Genomic DNA, 20,408 nt, shown 5'->3' with positions numbered 1-20,408 from the left:
ATTTATATTCTGTTACCCGAGGTATTTCTTGGCCCTGTATCTCCACTGTCTGTTCACTGTTTTCATTGAATACCATAACACCTGATTTTCTAACACTAAACTGCAAACCTAAATCGTTGCCTTCCTGTCCACAGATATTAGCCAGACGTTGCAAATCACTTTGCTTGTTAGCTAGCAACACAATGTCGTCCGCATAAAATAAACCTGGGAGTTGCTGCTCTATTACTGTACCCGCCTGTTTGTATGAGAGATTAAACCCGATATTACTTCGTTCTAGCGCCCTCTCCATCCTCACCATGTACATCATAAACAACAGCGGGGATATAGGGCACCCCTGCCTCAGTCCCTTGTTGATATGAACTTTCTCCTCGCTCCTCATCCCTTCCCATTCAACGCAAACGCTATTTTCTAGGTAAATCTCTCACAAAAGCTGTATACAATCGTTACCTAAGCCTGCCTTTTGCAGGATATCCCACAAAATGTTATGGTCCACGTTGTCGTAGGCTCCTGTAATGTCTAAAAAGGCCACATACAACGGTCTGCTTTCTGCTTTTGATATTTCAATACACTGAGTAAGAACAAACAAGTTGTCATCCAAACGCCTACCTAATCTGAAGCCATTCTGAAGCTCTCCCAAAATGCCATTATTTTCTGCCCATGCTTGAAGCTTTAATTTGATTGCCTGCATTGCTAGCCTGTATATTACCGATGTAATGGTCAACGGTCTATACGAGTGAATTCTGTCTTTCTCCCCCTTACCTTTATAAATTAAATTCATTCTACTTTGTCGGCAACTGCCTGGTATTCGTCTATCTTTTAAAGTTTTTTCCACTGCTTTCACCAGAGCTACCTTACTTTCTGTCCTAGTTCATGTATCAGCCTAACGGGAACCTCGTCTAGCCCTGTGGCTGTACGCTTAGGAATTTTCTCTTCCGCTTTCTTCCAGTTTAAATTCGTCAGCACCAGCTGCTTTTCCCCTTGTGTCTCTTTCATGCTCTTTTTTTCAGAAAGTGTAACCTCGATATTGCCTTGGAAAGATTCGGCTGTTGCTTTTCGGATGTAATTTATTGCCGCTTCTCCTTCGAGTCTGTTTTCATCTTCGTCTAGGATATGTTGTATTGTTGTTGACTTCCTGCCTAATAATTTTATGTGGTTCCAAAATATTCTAGATGCGGCCTTCTGTTTCTCACGTATTTCTGACAACCAACGTTCACTTTCACCTTTTAGTTTTGCTTGCACCAGTATTTGAACCATAGACTTTATCTCCCGGTATATTTCCCATCTACTAGTTACTTCATCCTGTGGCAACTGCGCCTTCTTTGCCTGCCTGTGCTCTCGAGATGCCTTCTGTCGTTCGGCGATCGCTTCTCGTATCTCCTTGTTCCACCAGCTTTTCGGTTTCTTTTTTCCTTTCCAACGAACATGTTGGTTCTCTTTCCGTATTTCTGTCTTTATTACACTTATAAGCTCACCATATTCCCACTCTTTACTTGGCCATTAGTTAAGTTCTTCCTCAACTCTAGTGACTTTATTTGCTATTTGTTCAGCGTTCAAATTTGGACTGGCCATTTTGCTCTCCTTGCTCTCTTTCCCAACTACATATCCCATTTTCAATATGATGCGTTTATGGTCACTCCCTATGCTGTGAAACCCTTCCTCATCGATGAGCATTTCTCTCAACTTATCATGAATTCCTTCTGTCATCAGACAGTATAATCAATGGTCGATTGCCGGTTTCCCACTTCCCACGTGATCTGTCCTTCACACTTAGGCCTTGTATTCACGATCACGAGGTTATTTTGCTCACAAAGGTCCAGCATTGACTTCCCTTTATTGTCGGTATAGCCATCTAACTCCTGTATGTGGGCATTCATGTCACCTAATAGGACAATTTCAGCACCACTACCGAAACCCTTAATATCAGCGCTTATGCATTCCACTAACTCTTTATTCTTCTCTGTGCAATTTTTGCCGGTCCACAAATACGTAACGCCCAGCCAAGTTTCTTTCCCACTCATTGTACCTGATAACCAAAGGTGCTCTTGACATTGTGAATTTACTCTTTTCCACCTGGCTCCCTGATGGATGAGCGTTCCGACTCCCCCTCCCTTTCTTTCCGACTTAGTTCTGTTGCACCCTTCCCAAACATAATTGTCAATAACTGGTGGCTCTTCTGAGTCTCTAAGGTGTGTTTCTGTAACCGCATACACCCCTATTTGTTCTCTGTGTAACTGCTCCTCAATCTCTGCCCACTTTTCCTTTCTTCTGCCGCCCTGCATGTTTATGTAACCTATTGCATGGCGAGCTCTTTTTCTTGTTTTCCCCCTTTTTTTTTATTATCGACGGCAATGCTCTTCTGATGTTCCCCTAGGGGACCTTCATCAATACTATCTACTCTGACCTCCTGAGCGCCCGCGGGCCCCCTAAAAAAGCAACACCGCGACCACCAAGTCGCCAGCCCACTTCTCGTGCTAACCTGTAATTGAAGTGGATCCCGTCTCGTTTAAAACCGCCGCAACTTTTCACTACCCTGTTTACCTCGACAACCTCGAAGCCTTTCTCTCGGCTCATTTTCCATATTGCCTCATTAGCAGCCACTACGGCTCTTTGTGCACGAATGTCACGCACAGGCACCTCCGGCACCGTGCACACCACGATCTGCACCTGATGGGATAGCTCACGCAAGTCGTCCACCCCCTTCGCCAAGCGCTGGGCTAGACCTGGCCCTTTCCTGTTTAGGACGTCATTTAGCCCACCTGCTACTATGATGAGGTTGCGCACGTGGGCATTTTCCGCGAGCTTTTCTTTTGCTCGCTCCATGACAGAACCCAGTGTGCGCCCTGGAAATGTCCCTACTGCCACTCTTTTGTCGCCTTTCACCCTCTCCACAATTGCTTTTGAGCACCCAGCCAGGTTTGAATCGCCTGCAATAATCACCCTTTCACTCTCTCCTACCTCTGCCTCCTTCCCTTTATCATTTTCCGCGTGATTCGGACTCGACAAGGGGCATTGTCCCCTGGGCTTCTGCTTTTTCCGCGTAGCGGCCTCAAGGTAGGTGCTGCTCTTTCCAGCTAACCCTTCATCACCCTGCCTGCGTTCCAGGTATTTCTCTGACCCTCCCGCGCCTGTCACGTCGGGGGTCTGCGTTCCATTGTCACGCACATTCTCGGTCACAATGGCGACCCTGTTCAGCTTTTCCTCTGCTGCTTCCAGTCTCTTTTCAACTACTTTCCGTGCCTCACGCTCCCTGTTTAGCTCATTTTTGAGCTCTTGTACCTGTTTGAGAAGCTCTTCCTGGAAACTCTCCATTTTCTGCAGCCTAGTGTCGACATAACATTGTGTGCCGGTTGATTCGACGCCCTCTCCATTCTCACCCGTCTGCTCATCTGCCTTGAGGGTCACCCCCCGTACTGCCTGCTTTACCGGCTTTCTCGCCACGTATTGCACGGCTTTTTGCAAATACTATATCAATGCAGAGCACGTGCCTTCTAGAAAAGAACCGATACGCACAGGATCCAAATCCTCAAAATGCCGCAAAGCAACTCTCACCACTGTTTCAAAAACGATCAATGCCGCGGAGACCAAAGGTATGACGCGCTGAACCACGCGGTCACGCTCTCACTTTTCTACCAAACACGCACAGTAAAACCACTAATAGCTATTTCTCTTGCAACTTCTCAAAATGCCGCAAAGCAACTCTCACCACTGTTTCAAAAACGATCAATGCCGCGGAGACCAAAGGCATGACGCGCTGAACCACGCGGTCACGCTCTCACTTTTCTACCAAACACGCACAGCAAAAACCACTAATAGCTATTTCTCTTGCAACTTCCAAGCTACTACTTAAAGACTACAAACACTCAACGTCCCACTAGGCTGCACATGTTAGAACACGTGGCACGAAAAGACGCTGTAATCATCCTGCAAAACAAACGTACATGAAGCACACCCGCGCACCCGAAATACGAGAGACAAATAAACAAAAAATTAAAGAATAAGGAAAGAAACGGAAAAACCCCAAATTACTATTTAAATGCAAAAAAACAGTAAATAAAAACAGAAGCAAGCTCAAAGCATGCACAAAAACTTATGATTTTGTTGTCGCCACGGAGCCTCGAAAAACACGCCCATTCGCCACAAAATCCAAACAGACCATTAGCACCTTAGCGATAGGCACCTTAGCCAATCGATCGGCACCTTAGCAATTGGCAGCGCCACCACGCGGTGGCTGCGGGAAGGCATCGCCTCGGCGGCCACGCGAGCGCGCGCCCTCGGCACACTAGCAAGTATCGCCTCGTGCACCGCCTACAGAGGCGCCACTGAAAGCCACCTAGCGACCGCTTCCAACAGTACACGCGGGAGCAGTAGCAGATGACAACCCTTTGCAGCAAGGATGGCTGCAGTTCGCGGCTGCGATTTCTCCTTTGTTCTGGTGCCAGGCTGCTTCTTCTGCGGCGACAGCTGTAGGGAAGATGCTGACCTCTGTGCGAGCGGGTGTGAACACGATGTTACCGGTGTTTGGGACAACATGGTCCACATACGTGCAAGGTGTGTCCCGCAGACAAACGCCATGAACCCCATTTACATGACGTGGAGCTCATGTTCACTAGCCGATAAATTTTGTTGAATGGTGCTATCTCTCGATGTTTTTTTTTTATTCTACCCTTGCCGCAATGCTGATTCTGTACATGAATAATAAGCACCCGTCGTTAGTGCAGACTTATGTCAAACAAATCCGCACTCTGCAATCTCTGCATATGCCGTTGTGATTTTTCTGCCGATGAATACATGTGACATCGCCGAATAAGTGCAGTCGAAGTCGCCCCAAGAAGAGTAATTGCGAATTTATTCATGGAAACGCGTACACTAGCCAGCGAAGTCACCAAACACACGGGTTAATAAAAGCGCGCGTTAGTGCTGTACCGCCGATGCAATTCTGCTGCATACGCCGATGAACTACCATTCCCGCTGCGGTTTGTGCAATTTAAATTCCCCAAGAGAGCTGCTTGGTAACGCACAAAGCTAAAGACTGACTAACTTTTCAGTGCTTTTTATATTACTAGGGAGAGGTGCCACATGACATATTTAAAGGCAGAGCAGCGCCAGTCAAAGTAGATGAGCGCTGGCGGCAAGGCCCGGTTTAGTCGTCTGCAGCGCAAGTATAAGAAAGAGTTCAGTTGAGTACAAAACTCACATGCAAGAAGGGATTACGTTGTGAAACAAACAAATCACTCGGCGTGTTAAGTTGGCTCAGGCAGCAACGAGATGTGATGACTTCTCAAACGGGACGCGAACTTTTCAGCGAGAAATGGAACAAAAATACCAATGTGCAGCAGCTATTAGCAATTCTCGCCCTGAACTACCTATTTTCTAAACACATTTCCAAAAACGCAAGCAATATTTAAGATGACCTCGGGCGAAAAGAATAAAGCTGGTAAAGAAGCACTTCCTTGGTATCATTCCGATAAGACAAAGCGTGATTTATACCCTTTACAAACAAGGCAGGGTGAAAACTTCGCAGCTCAAAAGAATCGACAAGAGTTATTCATGGAGCAACTATCAACAGTCAAACATGTGCAAAGCCACGCATAAAACAGATGTAAAAACATGAAATGCGCGACAGCTGGTGCGAGGATTTACTGCGCCACATGAAACCAACCTATTCAGTTCTTGCAAACTTCAGTAGCTTTAACATACAACGCAATGCGCTCGTGCAGTCGTGCTGCCTAGCTAGCGCAACGCAATAAAGAAGCGGAAAACAATATAAGCGGCAAACAGCATTCCGAACTTTAGCGAAATGCCTTTAAACCTCATGCTGCACTGCAGACGAACTTCGTTGCTCACGCGTCTAACTATGATCGAGGGGAAAAAAAATGGCTGTGGCTTAGGTAAGGTTAAGCCCAGGATGCGAAGCATACTAGCCTTTATTTTAGTTGTTGAACCACTGTTTAGCCTGGTGAACTGCTGTTGCTTGGCTATATTTGGTTCGGCTAGACGAAGAAACAACTCATGCATTACTGCTTCGCCTTCAAGAGTGGAACGCGACAGCGTTCCCGTCGACCCGCCAAGGGGTGTAAGACAATGGGCTACAGGGCAGCGACTACGCGCCCCGCATTGGACGCGGTGAGCGTCGAGCAAAGCAGCGTTCGGCGCGGCAACGAAATGTGCGCCTGAGCAAGAGACGCACGCCTTAGAAACAGCTCGTTTCTAAGGCAACACCGCATTCACTAGAGGCGCTTTTGTACCGCTTTGAAGCATCGTACTCGTGGCTCAGTGGTAGCGTCTCCGTCCCACACTCCGGAGACCCTGGTTCGATTCCCACCCAGCCCGTCTTGCAAGAGTTGAGCCAAAGCCACTTCTCCTCTGTCGTGACGTCACGGTGTCACGTGGTTTCAAGGCGACACCGCCGCGCCTGAGGAGCTAGTATCCTGGGCTAGTATCCTGGGCTTAACCTTACCTAAGCCACAGCCATTTTTTCTAGGTGGCTTTGCTACGGCGCAGCGACTACGCGCCCCGCATCGGACGCGGTGAGCGTCGAGCAACGCAGCGTTCGGCGCGACAACGAAATGTGCGCCTGAGCAAGCGCCGCACGCCTGAGCCGACACCGACGACACCGGCTTTTCTGCGACACGAGCTCCTTAACGCTGTCGCGTTAAAATAAAGGCTAGTATGCTTCGCATCCTGGGCTTATCCTTAGCTAAGCCACAGCCATTTTTTGCTACCATTAGGCTTTGCCGGGAATGATTAGAACCGTATCCCCGGCCCGTTTTCACCGGTATTTGAGCCCCCCACCCTGCAACAATTCTTCTTCGACATTCCCTGAAGCTTTAGCCACCCCACACGTGCGAATGGTGTTGCCTATCTTGCTCTGAAAACGTGAATAAGACAGAGAAGCACGATCAACGAAACAACAAACTACGGCGCGCGCCAGGCTCCTCTCCCACGTGTTCTGCGCAAGCCTGCCACCAGTGGCGCGTCCGTCGGCGTGCACGGCGCCTATGGAGAACCAGCTCTCGACAGATGGCGCTCCAAAAATAACGGAATAGCGCCGTCTGTAGTGACGAAAATGCATTTATCAGTAACACACACTGTGCGAGCAATGCTGTCATATCCGCTGCCCGCCGCGGCGACGTGGGTGTTGTGGGCGTTCGTTTTGGTGTCGTGGTGCGTTCCAACATTTTCACAGGTTTCAAAAACTTCGACGCCACCTCCGCGGCTGCAGCATGGCACCCGTAGTGCTGCGCTACGGTTTTAGAAAAGTGGCCGGGATCGACGAATATTTCCGTGCTAGTGCGCTTGAGAAGGGCCGAAAGTTGTGCGCTGCGAAGTACGCTTACGACGTCGAGGAGACCCTGGAACGCTTTGATGGCGATTCACAAGTGGTGGCGAAATGCCACTCGCAAGTGCGTCAAGCTACGTACGACGTCAACATTCAGGTAAGCGCGCATATTCGTTAAGCTTTTTCTTATTTCACCATGACCGCGAAGATTGGTGTCTTGCGTAGTTTGACCAGCGTTTACGGACTTCATATGCTTATTAATTTTAAGTTTTACGCGGCGTAGCGAAGCCTCACAAACTAAACAATTTCGAGCGCTGCTTATCTCGTGTATGCCTAACGCAAATTTCGCTACGTCTGTGCGCGGTAAGAATCACGTTTTCAGTTGTTTGACTAAATATATTTTTGCGTTGGCAGCTGTCATCGCAGCGGCGAATACTGGGTGCGCAGTGCACGTGCAAGGCCGGCCTTGGTGGCGGTTGCAAACATGTAGCTGCCGTCGTCCTGTTCGTCAACGAGGCCGACGCGCCGTCTTCGACTGATCGCCCTCAAGGGTGGGGTCGGCCGTCCTCTAAGCCGGACACTTCTCGAAGGGAGTCCATCGAAGAGCTTTTTGGAGGTACACTGTACATTTTGTCTTGCAAAAATGTGGCGTGGAGAACTACTGGTTCTCGGTACAGCGGAAATTGAAAGCCTTTTCGAAACACGATTTCATTTTCTTATTTACATGCCTGTTTGACAAGTCGACATTAACGTGGTCAAAGTGGTGTCTAGCTGGTTTTGGGCATGCTGATGTTAAGCATATGTGGAAGGAAGCTATGTGCATGTGGAAGCTTGTGTATGTGTGTGGGTATGCAGGAAGGGGGGGGGGGGGTCAGCAGCACTAAGCTGCTGGTCCTGTCGCTTGCGTAGGGACGCCACTGCATTGACAATGCAACAGTGCCATATCTAATTAGCCTGCATTTTCTGAGCATGGAGTCGGTATGTGTGTATGCCTAGCACAAGTTTGGCTATGTCTGTACTCAATCACAATCATGTTTTATATTGTTGCACTAAATACTGATCATACTTTTGCATCTGCAGCTGTCGCCACTGCAATTTCTGTGCTTTTAGTTTATTAAACATGTAGTTCACAGCTGTTATCTCTTGCAGAGTACAAGCCCCTGTATGTTGGTGGCAAGTGCCCAAAAGAAGAACCGCCATCCTATGTTCTGCACCATTTCCCCGACATAAACTGTGTAATGAATTCAGCTTTGTTAAGTGAGGAGCAAGGGCGAATTGAACGAGACGTGCAAGACGTCCTAGAAGACCTTATTTCAAAGGCAGCACTCCATGCTGACGTATTATCTGTAGAAGAGGTGTTGATCTGGGAGTGTAGTCTACCTCACTATACAGCAGGACAGTGTGCCTCACTCACTGCAATTGAGCAGCAATTTATTGCCACAAAAGTGGCATGTACAGGCTCCCAGGCAACCGTGACAGCAGCTGAAACTATAATGCAGGCAAAATGCCCCCGGTTTGTAACAAAGCACTGCACATTTCTGAAATTTCGCATGTTTTCCTTTTCTTACCTTTTCTGCTGCATGAGAACATGTAGTGCACTATACTCTTTCTTGGTGCATGCATGGATGCATGCTTTCAGAATGTGCTCTACGTTTTATTACTGGCCATGAAATTTAACTGATCCTTTTTGTGTTGCAGTTGGCACAAAGAAAGGTCGGTAAGGATATCAAGCTCCATCGCACACCGCATCCTGACTAGGCAAAAGGCCTTCGAGTCCCTGGCCGAGCAGCTGCAGAACTCCAAAACACCACTTGTTCCGGCGCTGATGTATGGTAGGCACCCAATTTTTTTTATAAATGACTTGATGGACTTGACATGTAATAGAAATTAATAAATTTTGGTTTAAAGCAGCAGCCCTGAGCCAGTGATGGCACTAAGCACTGTAATCCACTGTAATATACCGCTTTACATCACTTAGGAACACCTCAATCATGCAACTGAACAAATGTTTACATATGCACTAATAAAGATTGGTCTTTGCTTGAATACTACTGCAGCGTGGATCAGGTTATCAGTGACAGTAAAATTTGTAGCTCTGTATTCCGTTAAGTGCATGAGTGAGGAACAGTTCCTCTAGAAATGCACATTTTAACAAGGGAACATACAGCAAGGATTATGACAGCCGTAGATTCTTGTGCAGGCATTTGAACTTGAATGCCATGTGCCTATACATACACCCTGTGAGCCTGTAAGCATCTAGGCAACCAACATATTGGTGTCTGTTGTATTCACACAGGGAGACGTAGGCTTCAAGAAATTGTTTTATTTTCCGTGGTGCATACTGGCAGCATGAAAGCAACAATTGATGATAGTGCAGTACACAAACAGCAATATATATACACCAAGATACAGTCATACATAAAACATCATGGTGACATTCATTAGCCAGGTCATTGTCCTGAATACCAGCTAAGGAGGCATACAATGTCACATTTCTCTGCTGGTGGGGCCGATTTGCCAGTGCACCACAAGGCATGTGGCTGCTGTAGTGAATTAAAAGAAATGTTCATTACTCGGTGTGCTAAGGAAAAGAAGCAACTAGAGGTTGAAGTGGCAGCAATGCTTGGGTTGGGGCTTGGATGTCCGTGTTAGCATGCCATCGTTTCACTGACAGAAAAATAAAGTCTTGAGAAGCAGATATGGCCCTTGGGCATGCGCAATACACAGTTTTTGCTAATTATTTTTCTTGTATATCTGACGCTGGCTTTGCATGTAATGTTTGATTACCATGTTCGCAAGAGTGATTATGGCAGGCCTTGTGCGTGCACTGTACTCCACTGGGTTTTCATCAAATGTTGAGTTGTAAGCCAATGCTTGTGTATCATGTAGTATTCCTTCAGTCCTGTCTGTATAATTGTATTTCACCTGGAATGAAAAGTAGCTGTGGTGTACTGGTAGGGCACTTGTTTCAGAGTTTTGCTAGTGTGTAGATGTGCTCAGTAGACGACAAAAGAAAGAATGAGATGCGCACAGCTGGCGTGTTACCCGTGTCTCGTCATCTCTTCTGTAATGTCTGGTAAGCACATGAACATGCACGATTGCAATTCTCAACTCGCCCAACTAGCTGTGTTGACCTGCTTTGCAGTCATGAGGTTCTTTGTTCGAGGCAACGAAAATTCATGAACCTTTTCTTCCTTTTCACTTCTGACACATCCAAGTTTGATGTTACCAGGGGCCATGATTTAAAAGGGATACACTCATAACTGCTTAGCACACTAAAAATGTTCAACACTGCTACTAACAAGTGATTTATGGAAGGATTTCAGAGCAAAATCCATGATATCATTAATGAGCATGAGGCTCTCTAAGTATTGCTACATTGAACTCGTGCACATAGCATCTGCATTTTTTTTTCTACTTTTCTGAAGGTACTGCTATGGAACCAACAGCAAGGGCAACATTCGAGAAAAAAATTGGTGCCAAAGTAACCCAGGTTTGTAACTACGTTCATCATCATCATCAGCCTACTTTATGTCCACAGCAGGCCGAAAGCCTCTCCCTGCGATCTCCATTTACCTCTGTCCTGCGCGAACAGATTCCAACTAGCACCCGCAAATTTCCAAATTTCGTCGCACCACCTAGTCTTCTGCCGTCCTCTACTGCGCTTCCCTTCTCTTGGGACCTATTCTGTCACCCTAATGGTCCAACGGTTATCTAATCTGCGCATTACATGACCTGCCCAGCGCCATTTTTTTCTCTTAATGTCTATTAGAATATTGTCTATACCTATTTCCTCTCTGATCTAAACCAATCTCTTTCTGTCTCTTAAAGTTATGCCTAGCATTCTTCATTGCATCGCTCTTTGCGTGGTGCTTAACTTGTTCTCAAGCTTCTTTGTCAGTCTCCATGTCTCTGCCCCATATGTCAGCACCGGTAAAATGTGCTGATTGTATACTTTTCTTTTCAGTGATAACAGTAAGCTCCCAGTCAGGAGCTCATGATGTCTGCTGTATGCGATCCAACCCATTTTTATTCTGTGTATTTCCTTCTCATGGTTAGGGTTCCCTGTGATTAGTTGACCTAGGTAAACGTACTCCTTCACAGACTGTAGAGGCTGACTGGCGAACCTGAACTCTTGTTCCCTTGCTCGGCTGCGTATCTACAATTGCTCGTAGGTATAGCGGGGCGTGGCACTTGCGCAGATGACGGATGTTTGCGCGCATGTGCGAGTAAGAGCGGTTGCAAGAGAGGAAATGTGGGGAGTTTTGCTCCTTGAAAATGCGACTCTGCCTAGGCACTGCGGGGGAGTTTCTTAGCGCGTGTTCTATGTTTGTCCCTAGGCATGCCGGCAGAAGCTGCGGGGTGTGGTAGTGCTGAACTTAGTGTCGCAAATTGGTGGCTGGATGTAATTATTTATTCAATCGTCTTTTGTACTAATTGAAACAACGTGCCATTATTTCGCATTATTGGCTGCACCTCCAGGACACCAAAGCAGCAACGAGGACATCAAAGCTGGAACCCAGACTGGTCTGTGGGTTGGGGCTCGCCGAGTTATCTATGGGCCACCCTGCTTCCAGCTTTGATCCCCCCGCTACCCCTTGGGTGCCCTGGAGACCTGCGCCTCCTGCTTTATTGTAACCTCAGGTGCTCTCCTGAGGCCTCCGTTTGCCAGTTACATGTGCCCTCCTGGAGCAGTGCTTGTAAAAAATGCAATCTATCGTCCCGACGAAAAAACACCATGACTTATACAACACCAGTCAGAACCTTTCCCCTTCAGACACAGCGATCACCAAATGGGGCGTCCGTGTCCACTGCCTCACCGTGCCAGCAGCCAGCAGCGGAGCGTAAACAAACTGGACCGCACTTCTTAATGCCGGCATGCCTAGGGGACAAACGCATACAACACACGCTAAGAAACCTCCTCCGTAGTGCCTAGGCAGACTCACATATTCAAGAAGCAAAGGCCCCCAGATTTTCTCTCGCACCTGCTCATACTCGCGCCTGCGCAGAAACGCAGAAACCACTGCAACCACTAGCAATTGTAATAACGCTGTCCAGCTATTCATCATTATCGTTGTCTTCTACGTATTAACGTTAAACCCCACTCTTACACTCTCTCTTTTACGGTCCTTCCAGTTTTCTGGGCCCCTTGCAGTCGATAGACACTTCATATTGAGAGCCGCCATTTTTCCAAGCATTATGTCTCCTCCATCTTTGATTAAATAGACTGTTATTTCATCTCCTGCCACTTTTCCCCATTTCATGTCTTGCAAGGCCCTTCTACCTCATCTCTAGATATAGGAGGAGTTTCTGTATACTGTTCAGTATTGTTTCGAATAGAGTACTCCCGAGGCTTTTGGGTACTGTACAGGTCAGTACAGAATTCTTACGCTGCTATTATTATACCTTCAAGATTGCTGATATTACCCTGCTTATCTTTCAGTGCATACATCTTGGTCTGTGCTATGCCAAGTTTCTTTGTCACTGATTTCAGGCTGCGTCCATTTTTTACGGCTTCTTCACTCTTTCTCACGTTATAATTTCAAATATCACTTATTTTCGTTTTGTTGATCAGTTTTGACAGTTCCACGAATTCTATCTGATCTTTTGAGTTGGACACTTTCATTCTTTGTCGTTTCTTTATTCGGTCCTTTGTTACTTGGGAGAACTTGCCTATTGGTTACCTTGGTGCCTTGCCTCCCACTACAATTCCTGCCTCTGACGCCAGCTTCGTTACGGTTTCATTCATTGCCTCTATGTCATCATCATCATCTCTGTTCTAAGGCAGCATATTTGCAAGTACCAGCCTAAATTTGTCTGCTTTTACCCTTCCTGCCTCTAAGTTGACCTGTTTTTTTCTTGAGCGATTGTACTCTTTTTCTGTTCAAACTGAGGTGAATCCTAGCCCTCACTAACCTATGATTATTGCACTTTACCCTACCTATCACATCTACATTCTGCAGTATGCTGGGATCGGCAGAAAGTATGAAATCCATTTCATTTCTTGTTTCACCATTAGGGCTTTTCCAGGTCCACTTTATGTTGCTACGTTTCCTGAAAAAGGTGTTCATTATTCTCAGCTTATTGCTTTCGGCGAAGTCTACCAGCATCTCTCCTCTAGCGTTTCTAGAATCGACGCCGTAGTCGCCAATTGCCTGCTCACCTGCCTGCTTTTCCCCCAGTTTTGCATTGAAGTCACCCATTACTACTGTATACCGAATCTGCACTTTTCTCATCGCTAATTCAACATCTTCATAAAACTGATCTACTTCCTCATCGTCGTCGCTGGATGCTGGAGTGTAGGCTTGTGCTGCCTTTAATCTATACCTCTACTGCTACGACTACTGCTACCCTCTTCATTAAAACTTCTTTCTGGATGAGTTGGTGCATACTTGACGTAAAAATTGTAACAGCGCCAATGCATGCATCCACTAAGTAACAAGCGCTTGTGTCTCGTCCATTGTGGATGCATGTGTTGGCACTGTTACAATTTTTATGTCAAGTGTGCTACCCTCTCGTTAATGCTGTAGAATTCGTCAGTGTTGCCCGCTATGTCCTTGTGGATTAGGAATCCTACCCCGTATTGCTTCTTATCAGGGAGACCTTTATAGCAGAGGACATGGCCGGTATTTAGCAATGTATAAGCCTCAACAGTTCTTCTAATTTTGCTAAGGCCAATAATATCCCAAATAACGTCTGGTAGTTCCTCAAAGAGTTTTGCTAAGCTAGCCTCACTCGACAGAGTTCGGCTGTTAAAGGTTGACAGGGTCAGTTTCCATTGGCGGCCTGTTCGTACCCAGAGATTCTTAGCACCCTCTGCTGCAATACAGGTCTGACCGCCTCCTTGGTCAGTAGCTCCGCAGCTGTTGGGGACTGAGGTCTATCAATTGTAGATATCATCAGGGAGGTTGTGGCCGAATACTGCACCAGGGAGGCCAATTGCTGTTCTGGTGGTAACTACGTTGTCACATAATGCATTTTAATATTGTACAACTAACTAATCTATCAGTTTACTCATACAGACATCAAGTTGTTTTTTGTAGTGCTTTTATAGGAACTGCTAAGCGAGTTCATAATGGATAAGGGCAAGTTTGAATTTCATCCACAAGAGCACGTTACTCAGCAAGCTGAAAGAATATACACTGCAAGAGTGGGTAATTAGTAGAGCTTGGCAGTGTTGCCCTTGTCTCTCTATCCCCCTCTCCACTATGCATTACTGGAATAAAAGTAAAACCGATCATTTTTTCCCTTAGCACATTTATAGATCAGCGTAATGCATTTTCATCGAAGTGCTTGTACACTGAGGCTGGCTCACACATACTGAAACTGTCACAGCCACTGCTGCACACACGGTGGTTGCTACTGATATTTGAAAGCATGACTGTTGGACAAAACATATTGAATATGGTGTTCGTGCATGTTGTACATATTATTTGCTAACTTTACAAAATATGCTTTGCAGGTTGGCGTTGTGATTCACCCCTGTCAGCCATGGCTTTGTGCAAGTCCCGATGGCCTTTTCCAAACAACCAGTGGTGTCGTTTTGCTTGAAATCAAGTGCCCCTACAGTCGTAAAGATGACATAATCATAGATCATGCTCTGTGCGAAAGCTACGTTAGCTATGTGACATATCATGATGGAATGCTTCAGTTGCCTCGCAGCCACCCATATTATTCACAGGTTCAGGTTGCCATGTATGTCACTAACACTACAGAATGTTTCTTTTTTGTTTATACAAGCAAGCAAGATATTACTATAGTTGTTGACAGAGATGAAGACTTCCTTGCTCGAAACATTCCTCGGTTGGAGGCGTTTTATTATTCGTACTACATTAAGCAGCTCCTGCGTTAGACCAGATTCCTGCTTGCAGGAAGTAAGTTTGCTCTTAAAGGTACATACAGCTGCTCAGCACATGAAATCAGATAACCCTGCTTATGGAATGATTCCCTATCATAGTGGCTAAAACAAGCCATGTTTCTCTCATTAAATTTGGAAATTTACTTTTTTAACCTATCACTAAAAGTCGCGAAAAATGACCTTTCGCGCACCACATGGCACACACATGAAGCTGCATAAGAGCTCTGCCACGTGACCTTCTACTAGTGTACGCGGTTACTGGTCTTTTTATTAGTACTGAAATGCAGTATACTTCATATTGCGTGTTTTTCCTGACTTACAGTGTGCAGATTTACTGATTACAGTGTGCAGAGTTGGCCCACTTATGGCATAGTTGATGTCATATTGTATCTCATAGGGGGGACCACAGAACTTGCGTTACTTGCATGCAAATTCGCGTGTGTACAAAAGCATCTATGTGTACCATTATGCATGCCTTTTTTACCTTGTAGTACTCACAGATTAAAGTGCCTGTGGTTTTCAGGCAGGTAAAGCACAAATAAAAAAACAGACAGCGGAAAGAATGACAAAATACATTGTTATTGCCATACATGCCTTACCAAAACGTGTTACTGTCTCGACCTTCCACTGTACCAGCTAGCTTGAATACAGACCCTAGGTCTGTGTAATATAAAGGCTGATTTGTAAATTATGCTGCACTTATTAACAGCTCAATTACCTACAGTATGTCAGTATCAAGGTTTCACTTCCAGTGAGTGACAAAGTGTTTTTCGATTTCTGTGCCAATTTAAAATTATAATAGCTACTTAAAACATGTACAGCATCCTTGTTTCTATCAATATAAATCATCGTCCTTTCCTTTGCACCATTTCATGACACATTTTTTGCACTTGTTGGCCCTTTAAGGAAGTTGCTAGAGTGTTAAACACTGCTGAGCTACCTGATGGCAAAAGCTGGTTTTAGTCTGAAATCTTCCTCTGAAATTGCCTGGCTTTCAGGAACTTGCAAGTGAACAGCAATGCTTTATTACCACCAATTTCTTTGCTTATTGTCGCTTTATAACTGCAACATGAAAGACTGCATCAAAAAGATCCCGAACGTCTGCCATGGCTTTTACATGTCCATTCTGTCACTGAAGGAGTTGCAGTGATTCTTTCAGTTGTATCTGTAAGCTTGCACTGTATTTCCTTATTGAGAGCCTCTGCTGTTGCACAGTTGAGGCTAGTTCACAGTTGCAGTGTTTAAGCCATTTTTGATGCCTGTAGTGAATGTAGCCTTGAGGCACTGTCGACCTAATCACGTCTCCTTTAATTTTAATTGATGTCTCCCATGTTTTTGTGTGTGTTTGTATGGTGGTTGAGAGCCACACCATAGCTTCTTAGATATGTTTGCAAATTTGTTCAGCCTAGTGCTGTCCCCTTGCTTTACAATTTCTCATCCAAGTTTATAATTTCAGAGTCGCAGATAAAGCTGCTAGCTTTCCTGGTGACCTGGGCACTACTATGTTAGCTGGCTAAAATATCACTGCTATGAGCAGTTTCTTCAGTGTCACACTGCGCTTAATGTTCTAAAAATAAAGCATAGTAATTTATTTCTGTATGGTGCTTGCCTGCAAAACAGCAGTATTGTGTTTGCAAGCTAGGCACATAAGTCTACACATGTTTACACGAATGGATTGGTCCGCTTTTTATTATTGCCAAAAATGATGAAAAACATACATGACCGGAATATTTTTCAAAATCTCTGTGGGGAAGTTGGCCTTTAAATATTACAATTTTGTAAAAGGTGGTAGCAGTGCTTATGCCAAAAATATGTCTGATACTCTGTGCTTGTGTATCACAGTGAAAATAAAGCACCTTACTTTGTGTTGCTTTGAATTATTGGACTTTGCAGATTTGCCAAAATGCAGCACATATGAAAAATTTCACTCATGGCAGGAATCAAACTGACAGGAATACGGTGCTCCAAAATTCCATGAGTTTTTATGCGCTGTATCACTCTCTCTACATGCACGCGCACTTGAGCAACATTGTATGTTTCTTGCAGTTCTGCAGGTGAGAAAGGCTGGTTGCCAGTTGAGAATGGTGGCATAATCAGTACGGCACTTTTACCTGCTACACCTGCTAGTATTCCAGGAAAACCCTTATCAGCAAGAATAACATCATGCTGACCAATTATTTCAAGGAATCCTGATTCCAGCACGATTTGTGTGTCTGAGCAACGCCCACCATAGGATTTGGACTTGAATACAATGAGGCCAGAGGGGGCAATCGCAACTAAAAATTTCAATGTAAAGCCACTTTTGTACGTGGAGTAGAGGACATGTTGTTGCCTCACCTATGATGGTGTTTCTGTGCGCACTTCAGTGCAATCGACAATGAGTGTGCAGTCAGGATAGTTGACCTTAAAACACTCTGGACGTGTATCCCGTATCACTTGCATATGTGGCTTATATATCCACTTTCTTGTAGCACCCGCAAGCGTGCCCAGAACTGCATGAAACGTTCGTGCTGCTGTTGTTTCATGAATGCCAAAAATCACTGCAATTGCACTAAAAGGCACTCCGTGCCTCATTTTGAATAGACATATTAAAAGTTTGTTCGGAAGGCTGACATCAGTACCCTTATCTCTCGTGTGAGGCAGGAGACTTAACAGGAGCGAGAAAACATTGTCTGAAACGCCACAGAGATCTCTCACTGCACCGGGTGTTAAGGAAACTGTGTCGAATCCCCCAAAAAAGCAAACCCTAGAGTCTGGTCCTGCAGCACGGTGCGATAGGCATGGCAAATTTCCTGCTGGTGTTATGAAGCATGGTGTGGCTGATTCTTCTTTCTGGCACACCTTTTGCACTGTAAGGTCTAATGCCTCAATGTGCTCCTCTTCAAGATTGCATTCAACCTGAAAGTCGCAAATGAGAGAGAATATGAATCGAGCTCCAGCAAACGGTGAACGTACCAGCTCCAGGCTACTGTGTCCATTTGGCGGTTCAAGGCATGACTGCTGCTGATACAAGCCTCCAGCCAAACTGTGAATGTCATTGTCCTGTATAAATGGAAAAAGTCAATTAACTGCTGCTGATTGGAGCCTCCAACCAAACTGTGAGTGTCCTTGTCCTGTGTAAACGGAAAAAATAAATTTTTCTATGATTTCTGAACCAAAATGCAACATTGTTTTCCACTTGCCCTCCTTTCACTTTGTTGTGATGGCTCCTGGCAATTCGTAGGTGATTTCGCACGTGCTCGAGCTCGCTCTGCCCATCTGGTAAGAAAAAAAAACATAGAATCGGTGCACTTGTATGTACGGTTTTTAAAGACATCCCCCACTGCATCAACGCGACATTAATGTGATAGGTTGATGAAGAAGACATTTAAGATTAGTCGAAAGGCGACTCTTGGACTTTGAAAGCTAACTAACAGCTCGTCAGCCGCTACAGTCTTTGTATCGTTGAAACCAATAAACTATAAAATGGAGTTAGGTGTCGCGATAGCCCGGAAACAAAACCGTCGGCTGCGTACAATTAAGCGACTGGGGTATGCGAACGTACCAAGCAGCGGTGGTGTATTGAGATGTCGAAGCGTACATGGAGGCTTTTACTATAAATCAACAGTTTGCATCGTTTCTACTGCAATGCAGAAATAGCCCAAGAAATAATGAAGGCGGCCGCGATCGTTCGTGGCCAGGGCGACGTCCGATCGTCCGCGTTATCAACGGGATCAGCCGGCCTTGAACGGTGGATGACGAGTGGCATAAAACGAACAGTTTGGCCTTTATGGTTGTCAAACACCTGCTCACTGGCACAGTAGCCGAACACAGCGCAAATTTCCAACCGCCTGACGGGCCCTTACGCGCGCGTCGTGCAAGTTCCGCTCCTCTCGGCAACAAATTGACGGTGCGGCTTTCTCGAGGCGCGATCGCTCGATGCCTAATTTAACACAACCCACAACGATGACACGTAGTTTTGCTTTAAAAAACCTCACCGGTGGTAACGCTCTGTTGGTGCCGAAGGGTCGCATGGAATCGTGCAGCGGTATGCTGAAGGAAAAATTGTTGGCACGTAGGCGGGATGGTGCATGCAATTACTCTTTGCATTGCCGAAGAAGTGCCGGCTGCATATTCTGGTGTTCGCATTCGGCTGCCATGGCTTGCCGTCAGGCCTGTCGAACAAATTAAGCATATAAGTTCAAGCGTAGTCCCACCTGTTTAAGTGTCACGCTTTAAAATTCAACACACTCACCCAGCACGTCGAACAGCTTGTATCCAACGTTGCCGCCGCTCTAACTCGTACGGCTTTGAAGGGAATGTGTAAAAAGATACGCTGCTATCATAGCCTTCTTGGTTGTGGCACTTAAAAACACAGCAATACCGCCGGCCTCGAAGTTTCTTTTTCCGCGTTTCACCTATGGTTTCACTTTCACGCACCGCGGTGTCGTTGACGTTTGCTGCCATTTCTATTTGTTTGTATTACTGAAAACTTCCGGCCGCGTCCAAGAGGGCGGCGCTGCATGTTCGTCGAAACTCCAGCGCTGGTTCCCCATAGGCACTATACCTGTTCATTCACGCAACTATATATAGAGTTCACTCTAACCACTCTAACGCAACGAACACGTGAAACGAGGCAGCGTTGCAAGTGCGACCTTCACAGCATCAGAATTCCGCGCTTCATGCTACTGTGAGCGCGGCTGCGGTTTATGTGACACCGTTCGTTTATAAGCTCTTCGTGGGATCACTGATGATGAACAAGCGTAAGTAATTTTCTGCACTTGTGGGATATAAGTGGCGTGTGTGCGCAGGCGTGGCTTGTCATTCTTTGTTTGGGCAGTTTGTTAGCACTCTTTGGAGTTTCATTAACGTGAAGCTACGTTATCGTTAGTACTCTTTAAAGTTTCATTAAAGTGAAATACATTTACACCATTTAATCTATTCAGGTTAGAGTTGCGTAATCATAGAATAAAATATTGCAGTGCGAGAATTGGCTTGTAATTTTGGCAGAGCGGCATAGTTTCAACAGGTCGGAAATTCTCCGGCGATTCGCGCTGCACGTTCTCGCGTTCGCTCAAACGCTTGCATGTGAAACAGGTTTTACGCGGACATATTCAGCTTTCAGAATACGCATTTTGTCACCACCGAATGTCTTTCCATGCATAATCAGACGAGTATAGTGGGAACCTTGTTTAGCGACCAAGGGGATCGTCTATAGAACAGTATCGAAATTGGGCACGTTCACATTTGCGCTCTTTCGCCGATCAGGAGTTAACCATTCGCGTTGTCGAA

General features: G+C 45.8%; 1 long non-coding RNA gene and 1 pseudogene across 1 annotated transcript; one reads left to right on the top strand and one right to left on the bottom strand.

Moving 5' to 3' along the window:
* Positions 1 to 7,232: 7,232 nt before the first annotated feature.
* On the top strand, positions 7,233 to 15,425 carry LOC139059664 (uncharacterized). Its single transcript, XR_011514289.1, has 5 exons — positions 7,233 to 7,436; positions 7,694 to 7,895; positions 8,978 to 9,111; positions 10,708 to 10,772; positions 14,742 to 15,425. It is a non-coding gene; the product is annotated as an uncharacterized lncRNA (long non-coding RNA).
* Positions 15,426 to 16,966: 1,541 nt separating this feature from the next.
* Positions 16,967 to 19,150, bottom strand: LOC139054567 (uncharacterized; annotated as a pseudogene).
* Positions 19,151 to 20,408: the final 1,258 nt, after the last annotated feature.

Source organism: Dermacentor albipictus, chromosome 1 (genome assembly GCF_038994185.2).
Source record: "Dermacentor albipictus isolate Rhodes 1998 colony chromosome 1, USDA_Dalb.pri_finalv2, whole genome shotgun sequence".
NCBI lineage: Eukaryota > Metazoa > Arthropoda > Arachnida > Ixodida > Ixodidae > Dermacentor > Dermacentor albipictus.
Note: the sequence above shows the minus strand (reverse complement) of the source record. Positions and strands in the feature narration are given on the sequence as shown.